The sequence below is a fragment of the Hordeum vulgare genome, chromosome 7H, assembly GCF_904849725.1.
Source record: "Hordeum vulgare subsp. vulgare chromosome 7H, MorexV3_pseudomolecules_assembly, whole genome shotgun sequence".
NCBI classification, from domain to species: Eukaryota; Viridiplantae; Streptophyta; class Magnoliopsida; order Poales; family Poaceae; genus Hordeum; species Hordeum vulgare.
Genome location: NC_058524.1, coordinates 105,615,338 through 105,640,221, shown reverse-complemented (window position 1 = coordinate 105,640,221; position 24,884 = coordinate 105,615,338).

Genomic DNA, 24,884 nt, shown 5'->3' with positions numbered 1-24,884 from the left:
TCAATCTATGGCACTGTTGTCTGTTGCCGCAGCACACCTGCGCACAAATAGCAAATCCTCGCAACCCAACGCGTGGAGAGGTTGTCAATCCCTCGTGGGTAAAGTAAGGATAGATTGATATATGCAAATAAGAGTGATAGCAAATAGAATGCAGCAAGGTATTTTTTTTATATAATATAGATCTGGAAATAAAAAAGAAAATAAAATAGAAAAGCAAATAGCAAAGTAGAGATTGCAAATAGATGATGTGAAGTAGGCCCGTGGTTCGTAGGTTTCATTAGTGGCTTCTAGAACTTGCGACTGCTGAAATGAATTTTTGTCAACTCCTCTAGAGTTTTCTGAATATTGGGGTATTCATAGAGCTCAGAGGCGGTGGAGGAGACGCCCGAGGGCCCCACTAGACACCAGGACACACCAGGGGCCCTAGGCGCACCCTGGTGTCTAGTGGGCTGTGACAGCCCGAGACCGACGCTCTAGAAGATTCCCCTTTTATTCAGTTCTCGCCGCGTGATTCGTCCGGTTTTCGCATTCATCATTGCATCATGCGCATCATCTGCATTGCATCGGTACTCCATTGCCGCCAGTTTTCAAAACTTGCATCCGTTATTAGTTGACCGTTCTCTTTGTTTTCGTCGTTGACCGTTTTGAGACCAACCACACACGCACGCGCCCGCGACATCAATTAAATCTTGTTTTTAAAAGTATGTATAAAACTTTATTGGAATGGGTCGAAACTTGGCGTGCGGTCTTAATATAATGTGGATAGGCCGCCTGCCAAATTTCGTCGCAATCAGAGTTCATTTGATACTCGTACCGTTAATTATATAGCGACACTATAGTTGGTTTAGTTATTAGAAGTTTCGGTGTTTTAAAACTCTGTCATGGGCCGCGCCATTTCCCTCTCATCCCTTCATATCCCAACTACACAACCCACTAGACCCACCTAGCCACTTCTTCCGTTCGTGGTCGTCGGATCGCGATCAGACGGACGAGGTCCACCCCACCATAGACAAAACCCTATATAAGCACCACCCCATGGAGAGAGCTCTCTCACTTCACTAGGTTTTCCCCCTTGCCATTTTGCATCCACCCCCCTAGAAAACCCCACTTGCTAGCTCCACCTTCTCTCTCCCCCAAAATCCCACCCAGGCCAAATCTGGACCATTGGATCCCCATCCAATGGCCCCAGATCGCCTGAATTCCCCACCTGCCGGACATGTCCGCGGTGAAACCGGACACGTCCGGACGATCGCAGTGTCGCATCCACCACCACGTCATGCGTCTGAGCAGCGCGCAACCGCACCTACAGCTGCTAGCCTCGTTGGTCGACCACCGAAGAGGCGCCGCGCGGCCGCCTCCTCGCCGCACCTGCAGCGCCAGTCGACCGCCGTCCAAGCCGCCACGCACCGCCGTCGGTAGACCGCCCGGAGCTGCTCCGCCTCCGACCATGCCCCGACCACCTTCGACCGGATCCCACGCCCCCGGAGTCGCTCTGCCCGGATCCGCAACCTCGCCGGCGCCGGAGCCTTGCATGCCTGCCGTCTGTGCGTCGTCGTCGAGCCCTCGGTCCTGATCGGATCGGGAGGAGGAGCTCGTCGTTCCCTGCCCGTTGACCGCTAGGAGGGCGCAGCCCAGTGATGTAAGTTGTGCTTCCCTTTGCAACGGCGTCAAGAATAGTCGTGTCGACGGCACCAAGAATCCTTTAGCCACGGCTACGCCTTAAGGGATTTCCTAGGCAAGTATGCAAAGGATTTCCCCCGTGGCCTTGGAGCCTTGCGTTGGTGTTCCCTCGAAGCGGAAAGGGTGATGTAGCACAGCGGTGGTAAGTATTTCCCTCAGTTTGAGAACCAAGGTATCAAGCCGGTGGAGGAGTATCACAAGATCCTGCACAAACACAAAAGCTTGCTCCCAACGCTATGAAGGGGTTGTCAATCCCTTATAGATTGTTTGCCAAGTGAAAACTGAAAGCAACAAAGTAACAAAGCAAAGTAAAAGCGGAGGTGTAAACGATGGATGTGATTAGACCCCGGAGCCGTAGTGTTTACTAGTGGCTTCTCTCATGAAAGCAAGTAGACGGTGGGTGAACAAATTACTGTCGAGCAATTGATAGAACCGCGCAAATTCGTGACGATATCTATGCAATGATTATATCTATAGGCATCACGTACAAAACAAAGTAGACCCATACTTTCTGCATCTACTACTATTACTCCACACGTCGACCGCTATCCAGCATGCATCTAGTGTATTAAGTCCATAAGAACAGAGTAACGCCTTAAGCAAGATGACATGATGTAGAGGGATAATCTCAAACCAATGATAAAACCCCCATCTTTTTACCCTTGATGGCAACTACTTGATGTGTGCCTTGCTGCCCCTACTGTCACTGGGAAAGGTCACCACATGGTAGAACCCAAAACCAAGCACTTCTCCCATTGCAAGAATCATAGATCTAGTTGGCCAAATAAAACCCAAGACTCGGAGAGACTTACAAGGATATCAAATCATGCATATAAGAAATCAGCAAAGGCTCAAATATATATCATAGATAATCTAATCACAAATCCACAATTCATCGGATCTCGACAAACACACCGCCAAAGAAGATTACATCGGATAGATCTCCATGAAGATCATGGAGAACTTTGTATTGAAGATCCAAGAGAGAGAAGAAGCCATCTAGCTACTAACTACGGACCCGTAGGTCTGAAGTGAACTACTCACGAGTCATTGGAGGGGCGATGATGATGATGAAGAAGCCCTCCAACTCCAAAGTCCCCTCCGGCAGGGCGTCGGGAAGGGTCTCCAGATGATATCTCGCGAAAACGGAAGCTTGCGGCGGCGGAAAAGTATTTTCGAGGCTCCCTTGATTTTTTGCTGAATATTTGGGAATATATAGGCCAAGGATCTAGGTCAGGGGACGACCAGGGAGGCCACAAGCCCTGACACCGCCGCCTCCCCCTGGTGGCGGAGTGGGGGCTTGTGGGCTCCCTGGAGCCCACCTGGCTTGGCCCGAAGGCCCCCTGATCTTCTTCCGTTTGGGAAAAAACCATTTCGGGGTTTTTATTCCGTTTGGACTCCGTTCCAAAATCAGATCTGAAAAGAGTAAAAAACACAGAAAAAACAGGAACTGGCACTTGGCACTAAATTAATAAATTAGTCCCAAAAAAGATATAAAAGGTACATAAAACATCCAAAGAAGACAAGATAACAGCATGAAACCATCAAAAATTATAGATACGTTTGAGACGTATCACCCAGCCACGTCGTCGTGGCCCAGCGTGGACCGGCCCAACTCGAGCCCCCACGATGCCCAAGAGCCATCCCTCGGCCCAGCGCAGCTTTTCGCGACCCAGCCTCCTCCAATCGGGCCTCGGTCCGAGGTGAGCATCCCTTTGCCTGCCCTATACGGTGTCTTAGGCGCTAGATAGTTATATTGCGCCCATGCATCTATTGTAGATCCGGCCCGTAGTTGTTGTTTTTCTTAACCCGCGATTTTATTAATTTTAAAAAAAATCATTATTTTTAAACGTCCGTAGTTTTTAAACAGTGCGTCGGATTGCGATAAATTATATATGTAAAACGTGTAGAATTTTGTGTATATTATTATTTTCCAGCTCTCATGCATATTTAAACCAGTTAGTTGTGCTGTTTGCATTGGTTTGCGTGTCGACGTGTTAGAAATGGTTTAGTTCGTAGTTATTTAACCGTAGCTCCGTTGGAAATAAGCCATATATGTAAATGGACTAGAACGACATGCAATTTCACATGAACCACCTTGTTTTGCCGTTTAAAAAACATAAAATGTGATTAAGACAAATCTGGACAGATTACAAAGTTAACGTGTCGGGTTAGTTCGGAGACGCTATATGTCGTTTCAGGACTCATTTAAAATGCGTAGATAGGTAGTTGATTTGTGCTTCACCCCTTGCCATATTTAACAACATTTAATATTGTCGTGTACATAAATGGGAGTGAACTAAATAATTAAATATGGAGTTCTGTCAATATGCAACTCGTTGCATATTGAGCTTCACTTAATGTGTAGCGTTTGATTGTTGTGAATTGCCATGCCCTGCCTTGCATATTTAAAACCGATCATGCATCATATGTGAATTGTATCATATCGTGCATATGTCATGGTGAATATTGTGTGTTGATTCTTGTTTCCGGTTTGCTTTGTCTCGATAGAGTTCCGCAAGCGTGTCGAAATGTGTTGATCCGTTCGACTACGTCGGTTCGTTTGTTTCACGGAGTCGTTTTTCTTCCAAGCGGTATCTCAGGCAAGATGATCATTTCCCTAAATACCATTATTATCAATGTCATGCTAGTTGTCTCGTTTCTTTCGTCATGTCTCACTACCTACCACCTGTTTAACATGCCTCCCAACATTGCCATGAAAACCTTCAACTTGTTCACAACCTAGAAAACCACTGTTTGACTATGTTACCGCTTGCTTAACCATGTATTAGAGATGCTAGTTGTATGTGCAATTGCTTCCATGTGTTAACATGGGTTCCTTGTCATATCAACCTATTATTGCTAATTAATTTAATGCACCTATATACTTGGTAAAAGGTGGAAGGCTCGACCTTTCTAGCCTCGTGTTTTGTTCCACATTTGTCGCCTTAGTTTCGGCTAACGGTGTTATGTTCCATAAATGAGCGCTCCTAACATGCTTGGGTTGTTATGGGACCCCCTAGATTTTTTTAGGATAAAACTCGTTTGGCAAGGCCCAACTTTGGTATTGTATTTGCCTAATTAACTAATGAACCACTGTCACGCCTAAGATGTGGTCCTATCCTTATTTTGGCGCGAGGGCCTCGACAGGGATAGAAAGGCATCTCGTCGTTTCACAAGAATGGATATCGTTACAAGTACATGTACTGAAAAGATGAGTATAAGGAGTTGGCTTACACTCGCCACAAGCTACATCAGAGTCACATCAGTACAATACATACAATCATCCTGAAGAAGAGCAGGGTCCGTCTACGAACGAAAAACAACGATAAAATAACGACATCCATCCTTGCTATCCCAGGCTATCGGTCTGAAACCCATCCTAGATTGATGATGAAGAAGAAGAAGAAACTCCGAATGAACAATCAATACGCTCGCATCAAGTAACTCTTTATGTGTACCTGCAACTGGGGTTGTAGTAATCTGTGAGCCACAGGGGACTCAACAATCTCATTTCCAAAGGTATCAAGACTAGCAAAGCTTAATGGGTGAGGTATGGTTAAGTGGTGAGGCTGCAACAAGCCACTAAGCATTTATTTGGTGGCTAACCTACGAGTACAAGAATAAGAGGGGGATGATATATGTATAACGGACGTGAACTACTGATGATCAACTGAGTGATCCAGAACACCTACTTACGTCAGACATAACCCCACCGTGTCCTCGATCGGAGAAGGAGGTCACGAAAGAGACAGTCATGGTTACGCACTCAGTTGGCAAGTTTTTATTAAGCTTACTTCAAGTTATCTAGAATCGGATATTAAACAAAGTTTCCACGTTGCCACATAACTGCAGGCACGACTTTCCGAAAGATTTAACCCTGCACGGGAGCTCCAACTAGTCCATCACATACCACCACACACTACAACGGAATGACCCCGATCAGGGAAACCCGTGATCTCCTCGGGTTCCTATTGGAAAACCTCAACCTCGAGATAACCCAAAGCATCCTCGAAATCCCTCGCACAAGACGCTCCAGAAAGGTAAAACAAATCCAGCAAGGCCGCCCGACGTGCCGACATCCCGATAGGAGACGCGTATCTCGTTCTCAGGACACAAGGATGAGCGATGGTTACCACGCAGGACGCCGAGTTGACCCGGGTAGCGTTAATAAGCTGCTCTATTTGGGACCAACACCATCATCACTGGCCCCCCGTATTATGTTGAATTACTCCTCGGGTAGCGCTAACTCCCTATGCGTCAGATTAATATCAGTATTATTATGTTGGGAAAATATAGTACCAATGTTGGGCCTTGCCAGACCAGCTTTATCCCAAAACGAGAATCTAGGGGGTCCCCATAATAACCCCAAGCATGTTAGGAGCGCTCATTTATGGAACATAACACCGGTAGCCTAAACTAAGGTGGCAAAGGTGGAACAAAACACCAGGCTAGAAAGGCCGAGCCTTCCACCTTTTACCAAGTATATAGGTTCATTAAGATAAATAACATTTAATATGGTGATATAATAAGGAACCCATGTTACCACATGGAAGCAACTGCACCTGCAACTGGCAATGCAAACACATGGTTAAGCAAGCGGTAACATAGTCAATCAGTGGTTTGCTAGGTTGTGATCAGGTTGAAGGTTTTCATGGCAATGTTGAAAGGCTGACATTTAAGTGGTAGGGAGCGAGACATAGCAAAACAAACGAGACAACTAGCATGGCAATGATAGTAATGATATATGGGGAAATGATCATCTTGCCTCAGATCCTTCTTGGAAGAAGAAGAACTCCGTGAAGCAGACGAACCGACGTAGTCGAACGGATCCTCACATTCCGACATGCTTGCGGAACTCTATCGAAACGAAGCAAACTGGAAAACAAGGATCAACACATAGTATTCACCACGGCACATGCACGATATGATGCAACACATATGATGCATGTCTAGTTTAAATTATGCAAGGCATGGCACGGCAATCACAACAATCAAACACTACAAATTAAGTGAAGCTCAATATGCAACAAGTTGCATATTGACGAAACTCCACATGCGAATTATTTAGTTCACTCCCGTTTAGGTATACAACAATATTAAATGTTGTTAAACATGGCAAGGGGTGAAGCACAAATTAAACTACATATCTAGGCATTTTAAATGAGGTCAGAAACGACATATAGCATCTCCGAAATGACCCCATGTGTTACTTTCAAATTCTGTCCAGATTTGTCCTAATCACATTTTATGTTTGTTAAACGTCAAAACAAAGTGGTTCACGTGATTCTACTCGTCGTTCCAGTCCATTTACATATATGGCTCATCTCCAACGGAGCTACGGTTAATTAACTACGACCTAAACTGTTTCTATCACGTCGATATGCAAACCAATGCAAACAACATGCTAAACAACTTTAAATATGCACGAGAGTTGGAAAATATTAATCTACGTGAAATTCTAGCCAAGTTACATACATAACTTGTCGCAATCCGACGCACGGTTTTAAAACTACGGGTGTTTTAAAAAATCAATGTTTTTCTGAAATTAATAAATTCGCCGGAATAATGAAAAACAAACTACGGGCCGAATCTGGCTGAACTCGGCCTAAAGAGAGGCATGGCGTGGGATAGGTAAACTGCACCCGTTGTGGGGAATAGGGCTATTGGTGCTCACCTAGTGGGCCTGGCCCAGGTTGGGCGCTGGAGCTGGGCCAGCCTACCTTCGGGGGCACTCGGCCGCGTGGGTGGGGGGGCTCTGGGCGACCAGGCGAAGCGGTGTAGGCCGGCTTGGTGGGCCTGGCGGAGCGAGGCTGGCCCATCCGTGGGTCAACTACCGTGTCGATCAGGGCAGTGGAGCCGCTGCTCCTGCTGCACGGCGAGAGCGCCGCCATGGAGCTCTGGGGCACAAGGCAAGCCGGGGGGCACGAAACTGGCGGCGGCGAGTCCGGAGCGTCCGGATCTGGCGGACACGGAGGAGGAGGCACGGGCCGTCGAGGCACCGGCCGACAACGGCGATGGGGTGCTGCCGGTGCCGGCGGGAGGCGGCAACGATGAATGGTCGTGGGAGGAGCAGCAGCTCGAGGCTGCGGCTGGCTCTTCTGTAGGAGATCAGGGTAGCAGGGCTGCTCGGGTGGCTGGGACAGAGATGGGGCGAGCCGGCGGCGGATCTGGTTCGGGCCCGGACCGGCCTGCTATGGGCTCTGCGGGCCCTGGCGGCTGGGCTGAGGAGAGAGACGTGGGAGGTGGCGGCGGCACGGGTTTCGAGTTGGAGGAGAGGTGAGTCCAAAATAGGTAGGGGTTAGGCTCCTATTTATAGCAAATGGGTTTAAGGTTAGCTATTTTTCATCCGATTTCGACCGCGCGATCGCGATCGGACGGCTGCTGTCGCAAGCGGAGGCTAGGTTAGGGCTTAGTGGCTGTGTAGAGAGGGCTATGGCTAAGAAGAGAGAGAAGTTTGTGGCCCGACATGATATTTTAAAACCCCAAAAAACGTTCGATGATAAACCGATGACGGTGCCGCTATGGTCGACCATTTGGGTATCAAACGAACTCCGATTGTGATGAAATTTGGCAAGCGGCCTACCTACATTAACATAAGACCGCACACCAAGTTTCAACCCAATCCGAGAATATTTTTCACGCACTTTTAAAAACAAGATTTTAACGATGTCGCGGCACGTGCTTGTGTGGTTGGACTCGAAACGGTCAACGGCAAGAACGAAGAGAACCGATAACTAATAACAGATGCAAGTTTTGAAAACTGGCGGCAACGGAATGCCGATGCAATGCAGATGATGTGCATGATGCGACGATAATGCAACTACCCAATAAATCGCACGGTGGCAACGGAATAAAAGGGGAATCTTCAGGAGCGTCGATCTTGGGCTGTCACAACTCTCCTACACTAACAAGAGATCTCGCCCCGAGATGTAAGAATGAAAGGGGAGAGGAAGATGAAGAGCAGGAGGTAAAATTAGTTGCTTCTTTGACAAACGAGTGAAACAAACGATCCTTGAAGGTTGCAAAGAGATGACGAATGATATGAGGAACAAGAAAGAATTCACACAAAATTTCGGCAGCACTTCGGTAGGAAAAAGAGGACCAAAAATTCGATAAAATGTGAAGAACTTGACAAGATAACATGATTTATTAAGGAGAGCAACACCACAACAACTATGGAACAAGAGAATAGAAACTAGATCATTGGGAAGAAAGAAAGAAGAAGAAAATGAAAACTACTACCACAATTGAATTTGGCAAGGATCCTTGCAAGAAGAATTGAACGGAGTTGTTGGAAAACCAACAACAAAAATAACAAGCTTGTAGTGGACTTATAAAACCGTCTCAACAATGAGGTGACAACCAACCACTAACAGAAAGAAGGATTTTTTTAGAGCAACAAGATTTGAAAATTTCTTACACCAAGAGGAAACATTGAAAACTTGGATCAACAATAGTCACCATAATAGCAATGATCCTTAGAAAAAGCTTTAGGTGAAAACTAAACCAAGATAACTCAATGAAGAAACCATGGGTCAAAATATCTCATGATCAAAGGATTTGGTGGCTTTACATATTTAATTCTTGAAATAACTTCTCTTCGAGACTCCTCCACTAACAAGAACGCTATAATACCACCACAAAGGATAAACGAGGAAGAATTGCACTTGAGGTTCTCCCACAAAATCTTGAAGAACACCTTGAGAAAAAGAATTGATATCAGGAGCCACTCCGGAAGAAGAATTGAAGTCACTTGAAACAAGAATAAGATTTATGTTATGCTTATCCTTCATCAAGTTAAATTGATGACAAGCAATAGACTTAGCATACCACTTATTATTCTTGAAAAGATTGAGAAGAGATATGAGCACAAATTGAAGAAGTCTTGAACAAACCACCGGTAAGAATTCCAAACGAAAGGGATATCAAGAATGCATGGAGACACCTGAGAATGAAGAGATCATGATCCACCTAGAAGAAAACTTCAACAACGCATCGGAATAATTGAGAGACGAGCGAAGAGACAAAAATTGAGAAGAATTTGAGAATGAAAAAATCTTCTGAAATGATGGCCTTCGAAGGATCAAGAATGAAAACAAATCTGAAATACACCGGATAGATATGGATAGAATTATTCAAGATTGAACACAGTTGAGAGGATAACACAAAGCTGAGATGACAATCTTCAAAGAATGGGAAAAGACTTGAGAAAACACTCCTTCGGTCTTCCAAGCTGAAAAAGATGGCAAGAAGCACCATCCAGAATTACTGAGACACTCCGGAATAATGAAGAATGAAAGGTTGAACCAAAGAAGAGAATTAATTTTGAAGCAATCTTGGAGAACAAATATGACTGATGAAATTCATACTTACGTCATAATTGAAAAGAATTAGAGATCTTTGGGAAAAAATTACAAGGGTCACGTAAGATCCTGGGAAAAAAACTGTGGGTTATGAGCCCACTCAAAAGAAACCACCGTTGAAATAATTGCTTAGGAAGAGAGATATTGCACCGATATAAATGAAAACTTGATGAGGTAGGGAACCTCAAAATAATTGAAAGGATTGAAAATAGAAACTTCTGAGATATCTTCAACACTCCGGATAGAACATAGATTAATGAATAACCAAGAAAGACTTGAAGAGAATTTCCAAACAAATGAGAAGGATATGATGAACACCGAGATCTTGAATTGCATCCACCGGAAAAGAAAACAAGAATGAAAAAAGATGAACCCAACTCTTGATAACCTTCACAAGAATCATCGGATACGACACGGAAGAGAAGATAGCGGAAGCAACATGCAAAGAAATGTTGGGGAACGTTGCATGGGAAACAAAAAATTTCCTATGCACACGAAGACCTATCATGGTGATGTCCATCTACGAGTGGAGATTGGATCTACGTATGTAATGCCCCAGAGTGTAACTTGCCATATTTGGAACCTTCTTGTATGTGGGTCCATGATATCATTGATATGAGAGTATATTTCATGTGGTATTTCATGTGCATGTCTTGTTTCTCTTTGCATGCATGCATCCATATCTTTTGCCTTCTTTGTGTTCGTTGTTCTTGTGGGTCCTTGGATGTGGTATGTGATGTGATGATATGTGATGTGATGATGAGTGGTTGATACGTCTCCAACGTATCTATAATTTTTGATGGTTTCATGCTATTATCTTGTCAAACTTTGGGTGTTTTGCATGCCTTTATTTTATTTTTTGGGACTAACTTATTAACTCAGTGCCAAGTGCCAGTTCCTATTTTTTCCATGTTTTTGACCCCTTTCAGAGGAGATTTTGAAACGGAGTCCAAACGGAATAAAATCCTTGAAAATATTTTTTCCGTAATGGAAGAAGATCACGAGACTTGAGAGCCAAGGCAGGGAGCCCCAGGGGCCCCACAAGCCCCCACCCCGCGGCCAAAGGGGAAGCCGCGGCCCACAAGCTTGTGGGCCCCTTGGACGTCCTTTGCCCTAGGTTTTGCGCCTATATATCCCTAAAAATTCCACAAAAAATCGAGAGATCATCGAAAGTACTTTTCCTCCGCCGCAAGCTTCTGTCTCCGCAAGATCCCATCTGGGGCACGTTCTGGTGCCCTCCGGAGGGGGATTCAGATACGGAGGGCTTCTTCATCAACACCATGACCACTCCGATGATGCGTGAGTAGTTCACCATAGACCTACGGCTCCATAGCTAGTAACTAGATGACTTCTTTTCTCTCTTGGATCTTCAATACAAAGTTCTCCATGATCTTCACGGAGATCTATCCGATGTAATCTTCTTTTGCGGTGTGTTTGTCGAGATCCGATGAATTGTGGGTTTATGATCAGATTATCTTGAATCTTATTTGAGTTTCTTCTGATCTCTCTTATGCATGATTTCATATCCTTGTAATTCTCTTCGAGTTGTGGGTTTTGTTTGGCCAACTAGATCTATGAATCTTGCAATGGGATAAGTGCTTGGTTTTGGGTTCATACCGTGCGGTGACCTCACCCAGTGACAGAAGGGGTAGCAAGGCACGCATCATGCTGTTGCCATCAAGGGTAAAAAGATGGGGTTTTCATCCTTGGTTTGAGATTATCCCTCTACATCATGTCATATTGCTTAAAGAGTTACTCTGTTCGTCATGAACTCAATACACTAGATGCATGCTGGATAGCGGTCGATGTGTGGAGTAATAGTAGTAGATGCAGAAAGTATCGGTCTACTTGTCTCGGACGTGATGCCTATATGTATGATCATTGCTTTAGATATCGTCATGACTTTGCGCGGTTCTATCAATTGCTCGACAGTAATTTGTTCACCCAGCGTGATATTTGCTATTTTGAGAGAAGCCTCTAGTGAACATTATGGCCCCCGGGTCTACTCCACACCATATTTTTAGACTTAAACTTTTTACTTCGTTGCACTTTCCGCCTTCAGATCTCACTTTGCAAACAATCTTGGAGGGATTGACAACCCCTTTGAAGCGTTGGGTGCAAGCTCGTTTGTGTTTGTGCACGTACTCTGGACTTGACGAGACCCTCCTACTGGATCGATACATTGGTTCTCAAACTGAGGGAAAAACTTACTGCTCCTGTGCTGCATCACCCTTTCCTCTTCAAAGGAAAAACCGACGAAAAAAAGAGAAGTAGCAAGAAGAATTCCTGGCGTTGCCAGGGAAGGACTTTTGTTGCCGTAGCAGAAGAATTTCTGGCTCCGTTGCCAGGGAGGAAGATCAAGTCAAGAACTCATACAAGTAGGTGTCGCAAACTCATCTCTTGCATTTACTTTGTTTTCTAGTTGCCTCTCGTTTTCCTCTCCCCCACTTCACCAATTTGCCTTTTTCGTTTGCCTTTTTCATTTGCCTTTTCGTTCGCCTTTTTCTCGCTTGCTCTTTGTTCGATTGTGTGCTTGCTTGCTTGCCGAAGTCACCATGAATGAAAACACCAAACTTTGTGAATTCTCGAATACTAATAATAATGATTTCATTAGTACTCCGATTGCTCCCACCATTAGTGCGGAGTCATACGAAATCAATGCCGCTTTGCTGAATCTTGTTATGAAAGAGCAATTCTCCGGCCTTTCTAGTGAAGATGCCGCATCCCATCTCAATACCTTCATTGAACTTTGCGACATGCAAAATAAGAAAGATGTGGATAATGACGTTATTAAATTGAAGCTTTTTTCCTTTCTTGTTGCGAGATCGCGCAAAACTTGGTTTTCTTCTTTGCCCAAAAATAGTATCGATTCTTGGGATAAGTGCAAAGGTGCTTATATATCCAAGAACTTTCCGCCGGCTAAGATTATCAATCCGTAATGATATCATGAATTTGAAGCAACGTGATCATGAACATGTTGCACAATCTTGGGAGAGAATGAAATTAATAATTAGAAATTGTCTCGCTCATGGCTTGAGACTTTGGATGATTATTCAAATCTTTTACGCTGGCTTGAATTTCGCTTCTAGAAATATCTTGGACTCCGCCTCAGGTGGAACGTTCATGGAAATCACGTTAGGAGAAGCCACAAAGCTCTTAGACAACATCATGACGAACTACTCTCAGTGGCACACTGAAAGGTCACCTACTAGTAAGAAGGTACATGTTATAGAAGAAATTAACTCGTTGAGTGCAAAGATGGACGAGTTAATGAATTTGGTTGCTAGTAGAAGTGCTCCTTTGGATCCTAATCATATGCCCTTGTCTTTTTTGATTGAGAGTAGCAACGCTAGCTTGGACGTTAATTTTGTTGGTAGGAATAACTATGGCAACAACAATGGTTTTAGAGGAAACTATGTTCCTAGGCCTTTTCCTAGTAACTCGTCTAATAATTTTGGCAAATCCTACAACAATACTCATGGAAATTACAATAGATTACCCCCTGATCTAGAGAGTAATATCAAAGAGTTCATCAACTCTCAAAAGATTTTCAATGCGTCCATAGAGGAAAAGCTACTCAAAATTGACGATTTGGCTAAGAGCGTTGATAGAATGTCTAGTGATGTTGATGCTTTGAAAGTTAGATGTGCTCCTCCCAAAATCAACATGGATGAAACTTTGAAAGCTATGCGTGTTTCCATGATTGAGAGCCAAGAAAGAACCGCCCAAATTCGTGCTAGACATGAATGGCTTAAAAAGGTGTGTTCTCATGATGAGAATCACGAAGATCTTAAAGTGCTTCATGTGACTCCCATTGAATCTTTGTTTTCTTTTGTCAAACCTAATGATTATGGGGCTAGATATGAATCCACTTTGGTTGAAAAGTTCCCCAATGATTCGGAGTCCATCTATCTTGATGCTAAAAGCATTGAAAGTGGAGTAGAAGATGTTAAAACTTTGAGTAGTAATGAAATTACTACCGTGGATTTCAAGAAATTCAATTATGATAGTTGCTCCTTGATTGAATGAATTTCTTTGATGCAATCCATGTTAAACTCTCCACATGCTTATAGCCAAAACAAGGCCTTTACCGATCATATCGTCGAAGCTATGATAAAATCTCTTGAAGAGAAACTTGATTTGGAAGTCTCTATCCCTAGAAAGCTTCATGATGAGTGGGAACCTACCATCAAAATCAAAATAAAAAACTATGAATGCAATGCTTTGTGTGATTTGGGTGCTAGTGTTTCTGCGATTCCAAAGTATCGATGTGATGTTCTGGGTTTTAATGAGATTGAAGAGTGTTCTCTTAATTTGCATCTTGCTGATTCTACTGTCAAGAAACCCATGGGAAGGATTAATGATGTTCTTATTATTGCAAATAGGAACTATGTACCCGTGATTTCATTGTGCTTAACATTGATTGCAATCCTGCATGCCCTATTATTTTTGGTAGACCTTTCCTAAGGACTATCGGTGCTATTATCGATATGAAGGAAGGGAATATTAGATTTCAATTTCCTTTAAGGAAGGGCATGGAACACTTTCCTAGAAAGAAAATAAGATTGCCTTATGAATCCATGATGAGGGCCACTTATGGTTTGAGCACCAAAGACGACGATACGTGATTCTATCACTTTTATGCCTAGCTAAGGGTGTTAAACAATATCGCTTGTTGGGAGGCAATCCAATGAATTTATCTTTTTCTTTCTGTTTTGTTGTGTCCACACCATCACAATTCTGTTGTGATTGTGTTTTTTGCGTTTCTTTTTTGTGTTTGAGCCAAGCAAAACCTTTATGACTAGTCTTGGTAATGGTTGTTTGATCCTGCTGGAAAAAGACAGAAACTTTTCGCTCACGAGATGATTTTTCATTTTTATTCAGAAAGAGATTTTGAGTTGATTCTTTTTACTGCTGGTTGATATGCCTTTTGCCCAGGCAGTCGTAATTTTTCAGAATTTTTGAGGTATCATAAGTATATTAAGTATACAGATTGCTACAGACTGGTCTGTTTTTGACAGATTCTATTTTTGTTGAGTTGGTTGTTTGTTTTGATGAAACTATGGTTAGTATCGGGGAGTACTAGCCATGGAAAAGTGAGAATACAGTATCTCAACACCAATATAGATGGAATTCAAGTTTCCTACAGTACCAAAAGAAGTGGTAGTTTGTTTTCTTGTGCTAATGTTATCACAACTTTCTATTTAAGTTTTGTGTTGTGAAGTTTTCAAGTTTTGGGTGATGTTCTCATGGACGATGAGATAAGGAGTGGAAAGAGCTCAAGCTTGGGGATGCCCAAGGCATCCCAAGCCAAATTCAAGGACACCAAAAAGCCTAAGCTTGGGGATGCCCCGGGAAGGCATCCCCTCTTTCGTCTTCAATCCATCGGTAACATTACTTGGAGCTATATTTTTATTCACCACATGATATGTGTTTTGCTTGGAGCGTCTTGTATCATAGGAGTCTTTTCTTTTTGTTGTGTCACAATCATCCTTGCTGCACACCTTTTTGAGAGAGAGACATGCACTCATCGTGATTTTGCTAGAATGCTCATAGTGCTTCACTTATACCTTTTGAGCTAGATACTTTTGCTCTATGTGCTTCACTTATATGTTTTAGAGCACGGTGGTGCGTGACATGGTAGTTGGCTTATGCTATGAAAGTAGTCTCAAAGGTTATAGGTACCCAAAGAGGATGCAAAAACCTCCATCTTCATGTGAATTGAATAGGAAGAGAAGTCTTGATTCCTCTCAATTAGTTTTGAGACGTGGATTTGGTAATATTAAGAGCTATGTTACTAGGGTGTTGTGAATCTAGAAATACTTGTGTTGAAGTTAGTGATTCCCGTAGCATGCACGTATGGTGAACCGCTATGTTAGGAAGTTGGAGCATAATTGATCTATTGATTGTCATCCTTTGTGTTGAGGTCGGGATCGCGCAATGGTTAACACCTACCAACCCTTCCCCTAGGAGTATGCGTTTAGCACTTTGTTTTGATTACTAATAAAAACTTTCAAAACAAGTATGTGAGTTCTTCATGACTAATGTGAGTCCATGGTATAGATGCACTTTCACCTTCCACCATTTCTAGCCTCTTTAGTGCCGCGCAATTCTCGCCGGTGCACAAACCCACCATATGCCTTCCTCAAAACAACCACCATATCTACCTACTATGGCATTTTCATAGCCATTCCGAGATATATTGCCATGCAACTCCCACCGTTCCGTCTCATGACTTGTGCCGTCACTCTCATATTGCCATTGCATGATTGTAAGATAGCTAGCGAGATGTTTCAACATCATACGCCATGCTAGATCGTTGCACATCCTGGTACACTGGCGGAGGCATTTCCTATAGAGTCATCATCATTTTGAGCTTTGAAGCTGTGAGTAAATAAAAGTGTGATGATCATCATTATTAGAGCATTGTCCCGTGTGAGGAAATAAAAAAAAGGCCAAAGAGCCCAAAAATAAAAAAATAAAAAAAGAGAAAAAAAGAGAGGCCTAAGAGCCCAAATGAAAAAAAGAAGAGAAAAGAGAGAAAAAGAGAGAAGGGACAATGCAACTATCTTTTTCCACACTTGTGCTTCATAATAGCACCATGTTCTTCATGATTGAGAGCTTCTTGCTTTGTCACTACCATATGCTAGTGAGAATATTCATTATATAACTTGGCTTGTATATTCCAATGATGGGCTTCCTCAAATTTCCCTAGGTCTTCGTGAGCAAGCAAGTTGGATGCACACCCACTAGTTCTCCTTTTGAGCTTTCACATACTTATAGCTCTAGTGCATCTTTTGTATGGCAATCCCTACTCATTCACATCGATATCTATCAATGGGCATCTCCATAGCCCTTTGATGCGCCGAGTCAATGTGACCATCTCCTCCTTTTTGTCTCACAACCACCACCACACTCTATTCCACCTATAGTGCTATATCCATGGCTCATGCTCATGTATTGCGTGATAGTTATAAAAAGTTTGAGAAAGTAAGAGTGCGAAAACAATTACTTGGCCAATACTGGGGTTGTGCATGATTTACATTAGTTGTGTGAGGATGATGGAGCATAGCCAGACTATATGATTTTGTAGGGATAACTTTCCTTGGCCTTGTTATTTTTAAAGTTCATGATTACCTTGCTAGTTTGCTTGAAGTATTATTGTTTTCATGTCAATAGCAAACTATTGTTTTGAATCTGACGGATCTGAACATTCATGTCACGTGAAAGAAGTTGCAAAGGAAAACTGTGCTAGGTAGCATTCCACATCAAAAATTCATTCTTCATCACTTCCCTACTCGAGGACGAGCAGGAGTTAAGCTTGGGGATGCTTGATACGTCTCCATCGTATCTATAATTTTTGATGGTTTCATGGTATTATCTTGTCAAACTTTGGGTGGTTTGCATGCCTTTTATTTATTTTTTGGGACTAACTTATTAACTCAGTGCCAAGTGCGAGTTCCTGTTTTTTCCATGTTTTTGACCCCTTTCAAAGGAGATTTTGAAACGGAGTCCAAACGGAATAAAATCCCCGAAAAGATTTTTTCTGTAACTGAAGAAGATCACGAGACTTCAGAGCCAAGGCAGGGGGCCCCAGGGCCCCCACAAGCCCCCACCCTGCGGCCAGGGGGGAGGCCGCGGCCCACAGGCTTGTGGGCCCCCTGGACGTCCTTTGCGCCTATATATCCCCAAAAATTCCACAAAAAATCGAGAGATCATCAAAAGTACTTTTCCGCCACCGCAAGCTTGTGTCTCCGCAAGATCCCATCTGGGGCACGTTCTTGTGCCCTGCCGGAGGGGGGATTCAGATACGGAGGGCTTCTTCATCAACACCATGACCTCTCCGATGATGCGTGAGTAGTTCACCATAGACCTACGGGTCCATAGCTAGTAACTAGATGGCTTCTTTTCTCTCTTGGATCTTCAATACAAAGTTCTCCATGATCTTCATGGAGATCTATCCGATGTAATCTTCTTTTGCGGTGTGTTTGTCGAGATCCGATGAATTGTGGATTTATGATCAAATTATCTATGAATCTTATTTGAGTTTCTTCTGATCTCTCTTATGCATGATTTCATATCCTTGTACTTCTCTTCGAGTTGTGGGTTTTCTTTGGCCAACTAGATCTACGATTCTTGCAATGGGAGAAGTGTTTGGTTTTGGGTTCATACCGTGCGGTGACCTCACCCAGAGACAGAAGGGGTAGCGAGGCACGCATCGTGTTGTTGCCATCAAGGGTAAAAAGATGGGGTTTTCATCATTGGTTTGAGATTATCCCTCTACATCATGTCATCATGCCATCAAGGGTAAAAAGATGTCGTTACTCTGTGCGTCATGAAGTCAATACACTAGATGCATGCTGGATAGCGGTCGATGTGTGGAGTAATAGTAGTAGATGCAGGAAGTATCGGTCTACTTGTCTCGGACGTGATGCCTATATGTATGATCATTGCCTTAGATATCGTCATGACTTTGCGCGGTTCTATCAATTGCTCGATAGTAGTTTGTTCACCCACCGTGATATTTGCTATCTTGAGAGAAGCCTCTAGTGAACACTATGGCCCCCGGGTCTACTCCACACCATATTTTCAACCTTACACTTTTTACTTCGTTGCACTTTCCGCCTTCAGATCTCACTTTGCAAACAATCTTGGAGGGATTGACAACCCCTTTGAAGCGTTGGGTGCAAGCTCATTTGTGTTTGCGCAGGTACTCCGGACTTGACGAGACCCTCCTACTGGATAGATAACTTGGTTCTCAAACTGAGGGAAATACTTACTGCTCCTGTGCTGCATCACCCTTTCCTCTTCAAGGGAAAAACCGACGCAAACAAGAGAAGTAGCAAGAAGAATTCCTGGCGATGCCGGGGAAGGACTTTTGTTGCCGTAGCAGTGGTGCATTTGAAAGTAGGGTGCAACTATTCTAGGTTTCAAAACCCCCCTCTCCATTTTCTCAAAGCTTAAGTTTCACTTGCTCCATCCCTGATTCAAAAATGTTCATATTTTAGTGTGAATTGTGATGGATGTGATGCTAGGTTTAAAGTGTTTTGAAACTTTGTTTGAGTGGGGTAAATATTCACAAAACAGATTATTTAATTCTGTTTTGTAAATATTTAAATGCTCCAAAAATTCTGTTTTCATTTTATTTAAATAGTTCATAATTCTTATGACCAGGGGCATTTTTATTTTTATTTTTTGGGCCATAGTTTACGTGGGAGTTTATTCTTTTGCTGGTATTTGTTTTTAAATAGAAAACCCACGGGGTTTTCTTCCTTATCTGGCGCAAGAGCAGCCCAACTCCCTCCTCGCTAGCCCATCTACTCCCTCCTCTCGTTATCCACCCTAGCTCGACGACCGTCCCCTACCTCTCACTGGCGTCACCACCGTATGAACCAGTCTCCACCATCGATCGCCCTTGCTTCGATCCTGCGGCTCCAGCTCGTTCCCCGAGGATGATATAAGTCGCCCTCCATCCAGTGCAGCCCTAGGGTTCCCCGTTTTCCTCCTCCTCTCTCTCTCTGCGCCGTCGGGGGCGATCCCGAGCACCTCGACGCCATGGCCTCCTCCTGGTAAGTTCGACGCCGACGATCCAGTGCAACCCTTCTTCCCCGAGCGGTCCAGGCGCGAGCGGAGCACGGCGGGGTTCCATTCCCGTTGGAATCTCGCGGGGAGCCGCTTTCGACGCCCTCCCTCGTCGCCGACACCTTCTTTGCTTCGGCTACTTCCTCTATGGCCACCTCCCGCAGCGATCATCGACGGCAGCTCTCTCCCTCGATGAGGCCTTGCCCTTCATAGCTAGGTGAGCAGCGTGCATCCTCCTTCCTCCTTCCTCCCCGAATAGCCGATGACCGAGCCCCTTCTCGAGGCCTGCCGGAGTTGCACCGGCAGGTTGTAGCGTTGTTGTTGCTTGCGTTCGGTTGCGTAGCTTGTGCATGTGGGCGTAGACGCGCGAGTAGTTCCGTCTTCGAGGCGTAGTTGCAGATCCTCCACCGCAGTGTATGTGTGTGTGTGTGTGTGAAGCGATCGACTCCGATGAGCTCGTCGCCGGCGCCTCTCTGCGGAAGCAGAGCAAGGGCGGACCTTGTGTGTGTTTACCTAGTAAGATACCCCTGTTAGGCCAAGAACCGTAGAGTAGCAGAGTGGCAGCAGGGCGATTTTGCTGCTAGCACGTCGTGGGTTCGAGTCCCGCATCGCCACCCCCCTTTGATATTTATTTCTTGTGGCACAGTAGCGCAGGGGGAATGCCTATCTTGCTTCCTCCTTATGTTCTGTCGAGTGTCTGAGCAGTAGCGTAGTGGTCTGTGGTTCTGTGTGTTTACCAGCAGGTTTGGGGTTCGATTCCCCCAAGCCCTTTTTATTTTTATGTTATTTGTTTTTTGTTGTTTTACCTTTTCTTGTTAGTTTTGTTGCTGTGATGTGCATAAACAACATGTGTGGGGATTTTTGCCTCACAACGAGTAGTTTTTCCTTTGTTTTAGTAGTAAGCATGTTTAGGGATTAGTGGACCATGTGTATGTGTGAGCAAGCTTCATCTGTTGATGTGTAGATGCAAGCATGTGTGGGTTTGCATCTTTGTTATTTGCTAGCATGTGTAGGTGCTATACCTCACATCCAGTAGGTGTCCACTTTGTTTATTTTGCTAGTAGGTTTGTGTAGTTGATATATGCGAGGTGTGTGCTTGTGTGGTGCAAGCACCCAAATGCTTGTGTTGATGTAGATGTGTTCATGCATGTGTGAGTGTGAGCTCACTAGCATGTGGAGTTGTGTGTGCATGTGTGTGTGTGACACCCACATGCCCAAGGCATGATATTGCCTTAGTGAGCTCTTATGTTGCAAGCATGTATGTGTGTGATAGTGGTAGTTGATGTGAGTATGCTAGTTCTTGTGTGCTTGATGTATGTGTGTGTATGGTGATGTGCTATGGCACACATACATGAGGTATAAACCCTCATGTCACCATTGGAGTTGTGAGTGTGTGCAAGTGCATGTGTAGGTGATGATCTAGTGTGCACCACATATGATATGGCACTATTTGCATCTATGGGATTCTATGTTGTTTTTCCTTTCAAGTTTGTGCCTAGTTGTTCTATGCAATTACCTAGGTATTATATATGTTTTTGGGGGTAGAATCATCCCAGGAATCCATTGGTGGAATCATATTTCCCTTTGGAACACTTATTGGGAATGTCATTTTTCTGTTTGATGCTTTGTTTAGAGCTTGGTTCCATGTGGTGTGATGAGCCTAAGAGGATTATTCCTTGTTGGGGCAGTAGAGGGTGAACCCCTCTACAGCATGGTGGTTTTTTTTATGCTTAGGAGTTTGTATGTGCAAGTTGTGCTTTGCCAAAGTAGGCATGTGGCTGAAATTTTCAGTTTAGTGAAACTGCTTATATTTTCTTCCCTTGTAGTTGTGTTTGCAAAAGTTCATGTGTTGGGAATCAGCCCTTGCTATCAACTAGAAAGTTGGAGATTTTGTGTTTGTCTAGCTCTCTGTCAATTTTCATTCCATTTCACTTCCTGTAGATATTGTTTTGGGTGCTGTCAAAATGCTTCAGAGGATAAACAGCTGGTGGAAGTCTGAGAATTTCACTAAGTCCGTGAAAACTGATATTTTTGTCCAAGTTAGCACCTGTAGATCTTTCTGTGTGTAACTCCTTTGTATTATATTTTTGCTCATGCTTGTAGAGATTTTTCTTAACTTTTGCCACATATCTTGTTTGGCACATTTGGGTGGCTGTAGGTGCCTTGTATGTTGCTCTCAAACGGCTATGCTGCTGTTTATGGCAGATTGTATAGTTCTGTTATTTTGTTGCCTGTGTGTGCATAGTTGATGGTGTGGTGAGTTTATTTGCACCACCCCATCTATACTTGTTTTTTGGTGATGTGGCAACCTGGGAATACCAGAAGTATGCCATTGGAGAGTGCTTGTGGTAGATTTGATCCGTAGAACTCCGTATCTTGTTTCGTAGTTTCCGGTTGATCCGTAACTCCGTTCGTAACGTTCTTTATATGCTTTTGCATTGTTTTCTCGTGACGCACCTGTTCATGTCATCTTCATGCATGTCAAGATAGCTTAGAGATAAGTTCTGTCCAGAAGTTTGTCTTTTCTTCTCATGCATATGCAAGTGACTAGAATAGAGATGCATGTTCATTCTCATCTCATGCATCATGTGTTTGATGCCTCATGTTGTGTTGTTCTTCATTGGATGCTATTTTTATGTTGGGTAGCACCGGGATCAGAGAGCGAGTACGTGGATTCGGGAGAGTACGTGCACGACGAACAAGAGCAGTTCCAAGCTAAAGACATCACAGGCAAGATGACGTGACCTTGATACCATCTCTTGTCTTGTTGTGCCTAGATTCATGTTTCCTTCGTCATATGCTCACTGCCTACCACTGAAATTAATTGCCTCTTGATATTGCCATGAAACCCAAACACCTTCTCTCCTAGCTAATATTGAATGGCTAAGTAGGCTTGCTCAGCTTCTAATGTTAGCGTTGCTAGTTGCAGGTGCAATTGTCTCATGTGATAACATGAGTTTGATATCATTATGTTAAATCTGTTATTTAATTAATGCACCTATATACTTGGTACTGACGGGAGGCTTAGCCTTTTGCCGGGTGTTTTGTTCCGTTATTTCCGCCATAGTTTCCGTCTACCGGTCTTTGATTCCATAACTGATCGCTCCTAACACGTTCGGGGTTGTTATGGGGACCCCCTTGATAAATCGTGTAGTGTTAAGACTTGTCCGGCAGGACCCAACATTGGTTTTAATTTTCTAATCACTTAATAATAATTTGCATAGGGAATAGCTACCCCGAGGAATTAATCAACAACCCGGGCCAGTGCTCCTCATGAGTGTTGGTCCAAATTGGTCTGCCTGCGGGGCCACCACAAGGAAACTTGAGGTTTGGTTCTTGTAGCTAGTTCCATCCGTCGTGTCCTGAGACTGAGATACGCGGCTCTTATCGGGGTCGTCGACACAACGGGAGGTCCTGCTAGCCTTGTCTTACCTTAGCGATATATCTTGCGTATAGGAAACCCGGTGAAGCTTTCGTTCTCCCGAGAGTTGAGGTTTTCCTCTAAGGAATCCGATGAGATCACGAGATTCGTGATAGAGGATTACTTTGCGACCCGTGACCTTTTGTGATAGACTAGTGTCGGTGAATACTCACAACATATGCCATGGGTAGGCTAAAGTCAGTGAGAACCGAAGGGACAAAGGAGGGCGCTGGGAACGAGGTTGGTACAAGCATGGAACGCACGATGTACCCAGGTTCAGGGCTCCCCGTAGATATAAGACCCCTAGTGCTGCCGGAGTGTTTGATGTGTATGGATGGATTATGAATCTGTGACAACAGGCCTTCCCCTGCAACGGCACCAGAAGAATGCTGCTAGCAGCACTCCACGGCAACGAAACTAGAAGAATGTTGTTGACGGCCCACCAGCGCGTGGGATCGCAACAGTTTTCGAGGGTAGAGTATTCGACCCAAATTTGTTGATTCGCCAACAGGAGGTGAGAGGATACTCCCGAGTATTAGCAGCTGAATTTATCAGATTCATATACACATGAAAGATTAGTATCTGCAAGCAAAGTGTCAGGAGCAAAGTAATATGATAACAACGGTGTCCGAAACGATCTGTTGATGCCAGACTATTCCTAACTGTCGTATCAATGGCGCCAGAAGTTGCCCGTTGACGGAAACTGTCTGTTCCCGTCAACGACCAGCGAATCAAAATTGTAGCAGGTAGCAGCAGTGTAACGAGTATCAGCAGTGGCAAGGAACATCAGTAGTGACAGCGGTAGCAAGTAGCAATAGTAGCAAGTAACAGCAGTAGCAGCAGAGCAAGACAAGTAACAACAGTAGCAGCAGAGCAAGACAAGTAACAATAGTAGCAGCAGAGCAAGACAAGTAACAACAGCAGTGGGACAAACTCGTAGGCAATGGGTCGCTGATTTGTTTGGCTGATATTCATCATGCAACAGTTATAACACGGAGATATATGTGGCTAGCTCCCGTTCGTCAATGTGATGTAGGCATGCATTCCGTGTGTAGTCATACGTGCTTAGGGAAAAGAACTTGCATGACATCTATGGTCCATCCCTCCCGTGGCAGCGGGGTCCAAAAGGATACTACATGATATTAAGGTTCTCCTTTTAATAAAGAACCGGAAGAACGCATTAGCACTTGGTGAACACATGAACTCCTCAAACTATGATCATCACCGGGAGTGGTTCCGGTTATTGTCACTCCGGGGTTGCCGGGTCATTACACATAGTAGGTAACTACAACTTGCAAGACCGGATCTAAAACACACATATATTGGTGACAACATAGTAATTTCATATCTGAAATCATGGCACTCGGGCCCTGGTGACAAGCATTAAGCATGGCAAAGTAGTAGCAACATCAATCTCAGAACATAGTGGATACTAGGGATCAATCCCCGTCAAAACTAACTCGATTACATGATAGATCTCATCCTACTCATCACCGCCCAGCGATCCTACGAATAGATTACTCACGAACGATGAAGAGATTCATGGAATTGGAGAGGGAAGAAGGTTGATGATGACGATGGCGACGACTTCCCCTCTCCGGAGCCCAAAACGGACTCTAGATCTGTCCTCCAGATGAAGAACAGGATGTGGCGGCGCCTCCGTATCGCAAACGCGACGAAATCTTCTCTTCTTATTTTTTTTCTGGGCGAAAGTGAATTTATAGAGCTGAGATTGGGGGCCGCAGAGCCACGTGGGCCCCACAAGCTTGGTTGCCGCGGCCAGGGGGTGGACGCGGCAACAGGGCTTGTGGCCCACTGGCCCACCCCCTCTGGTG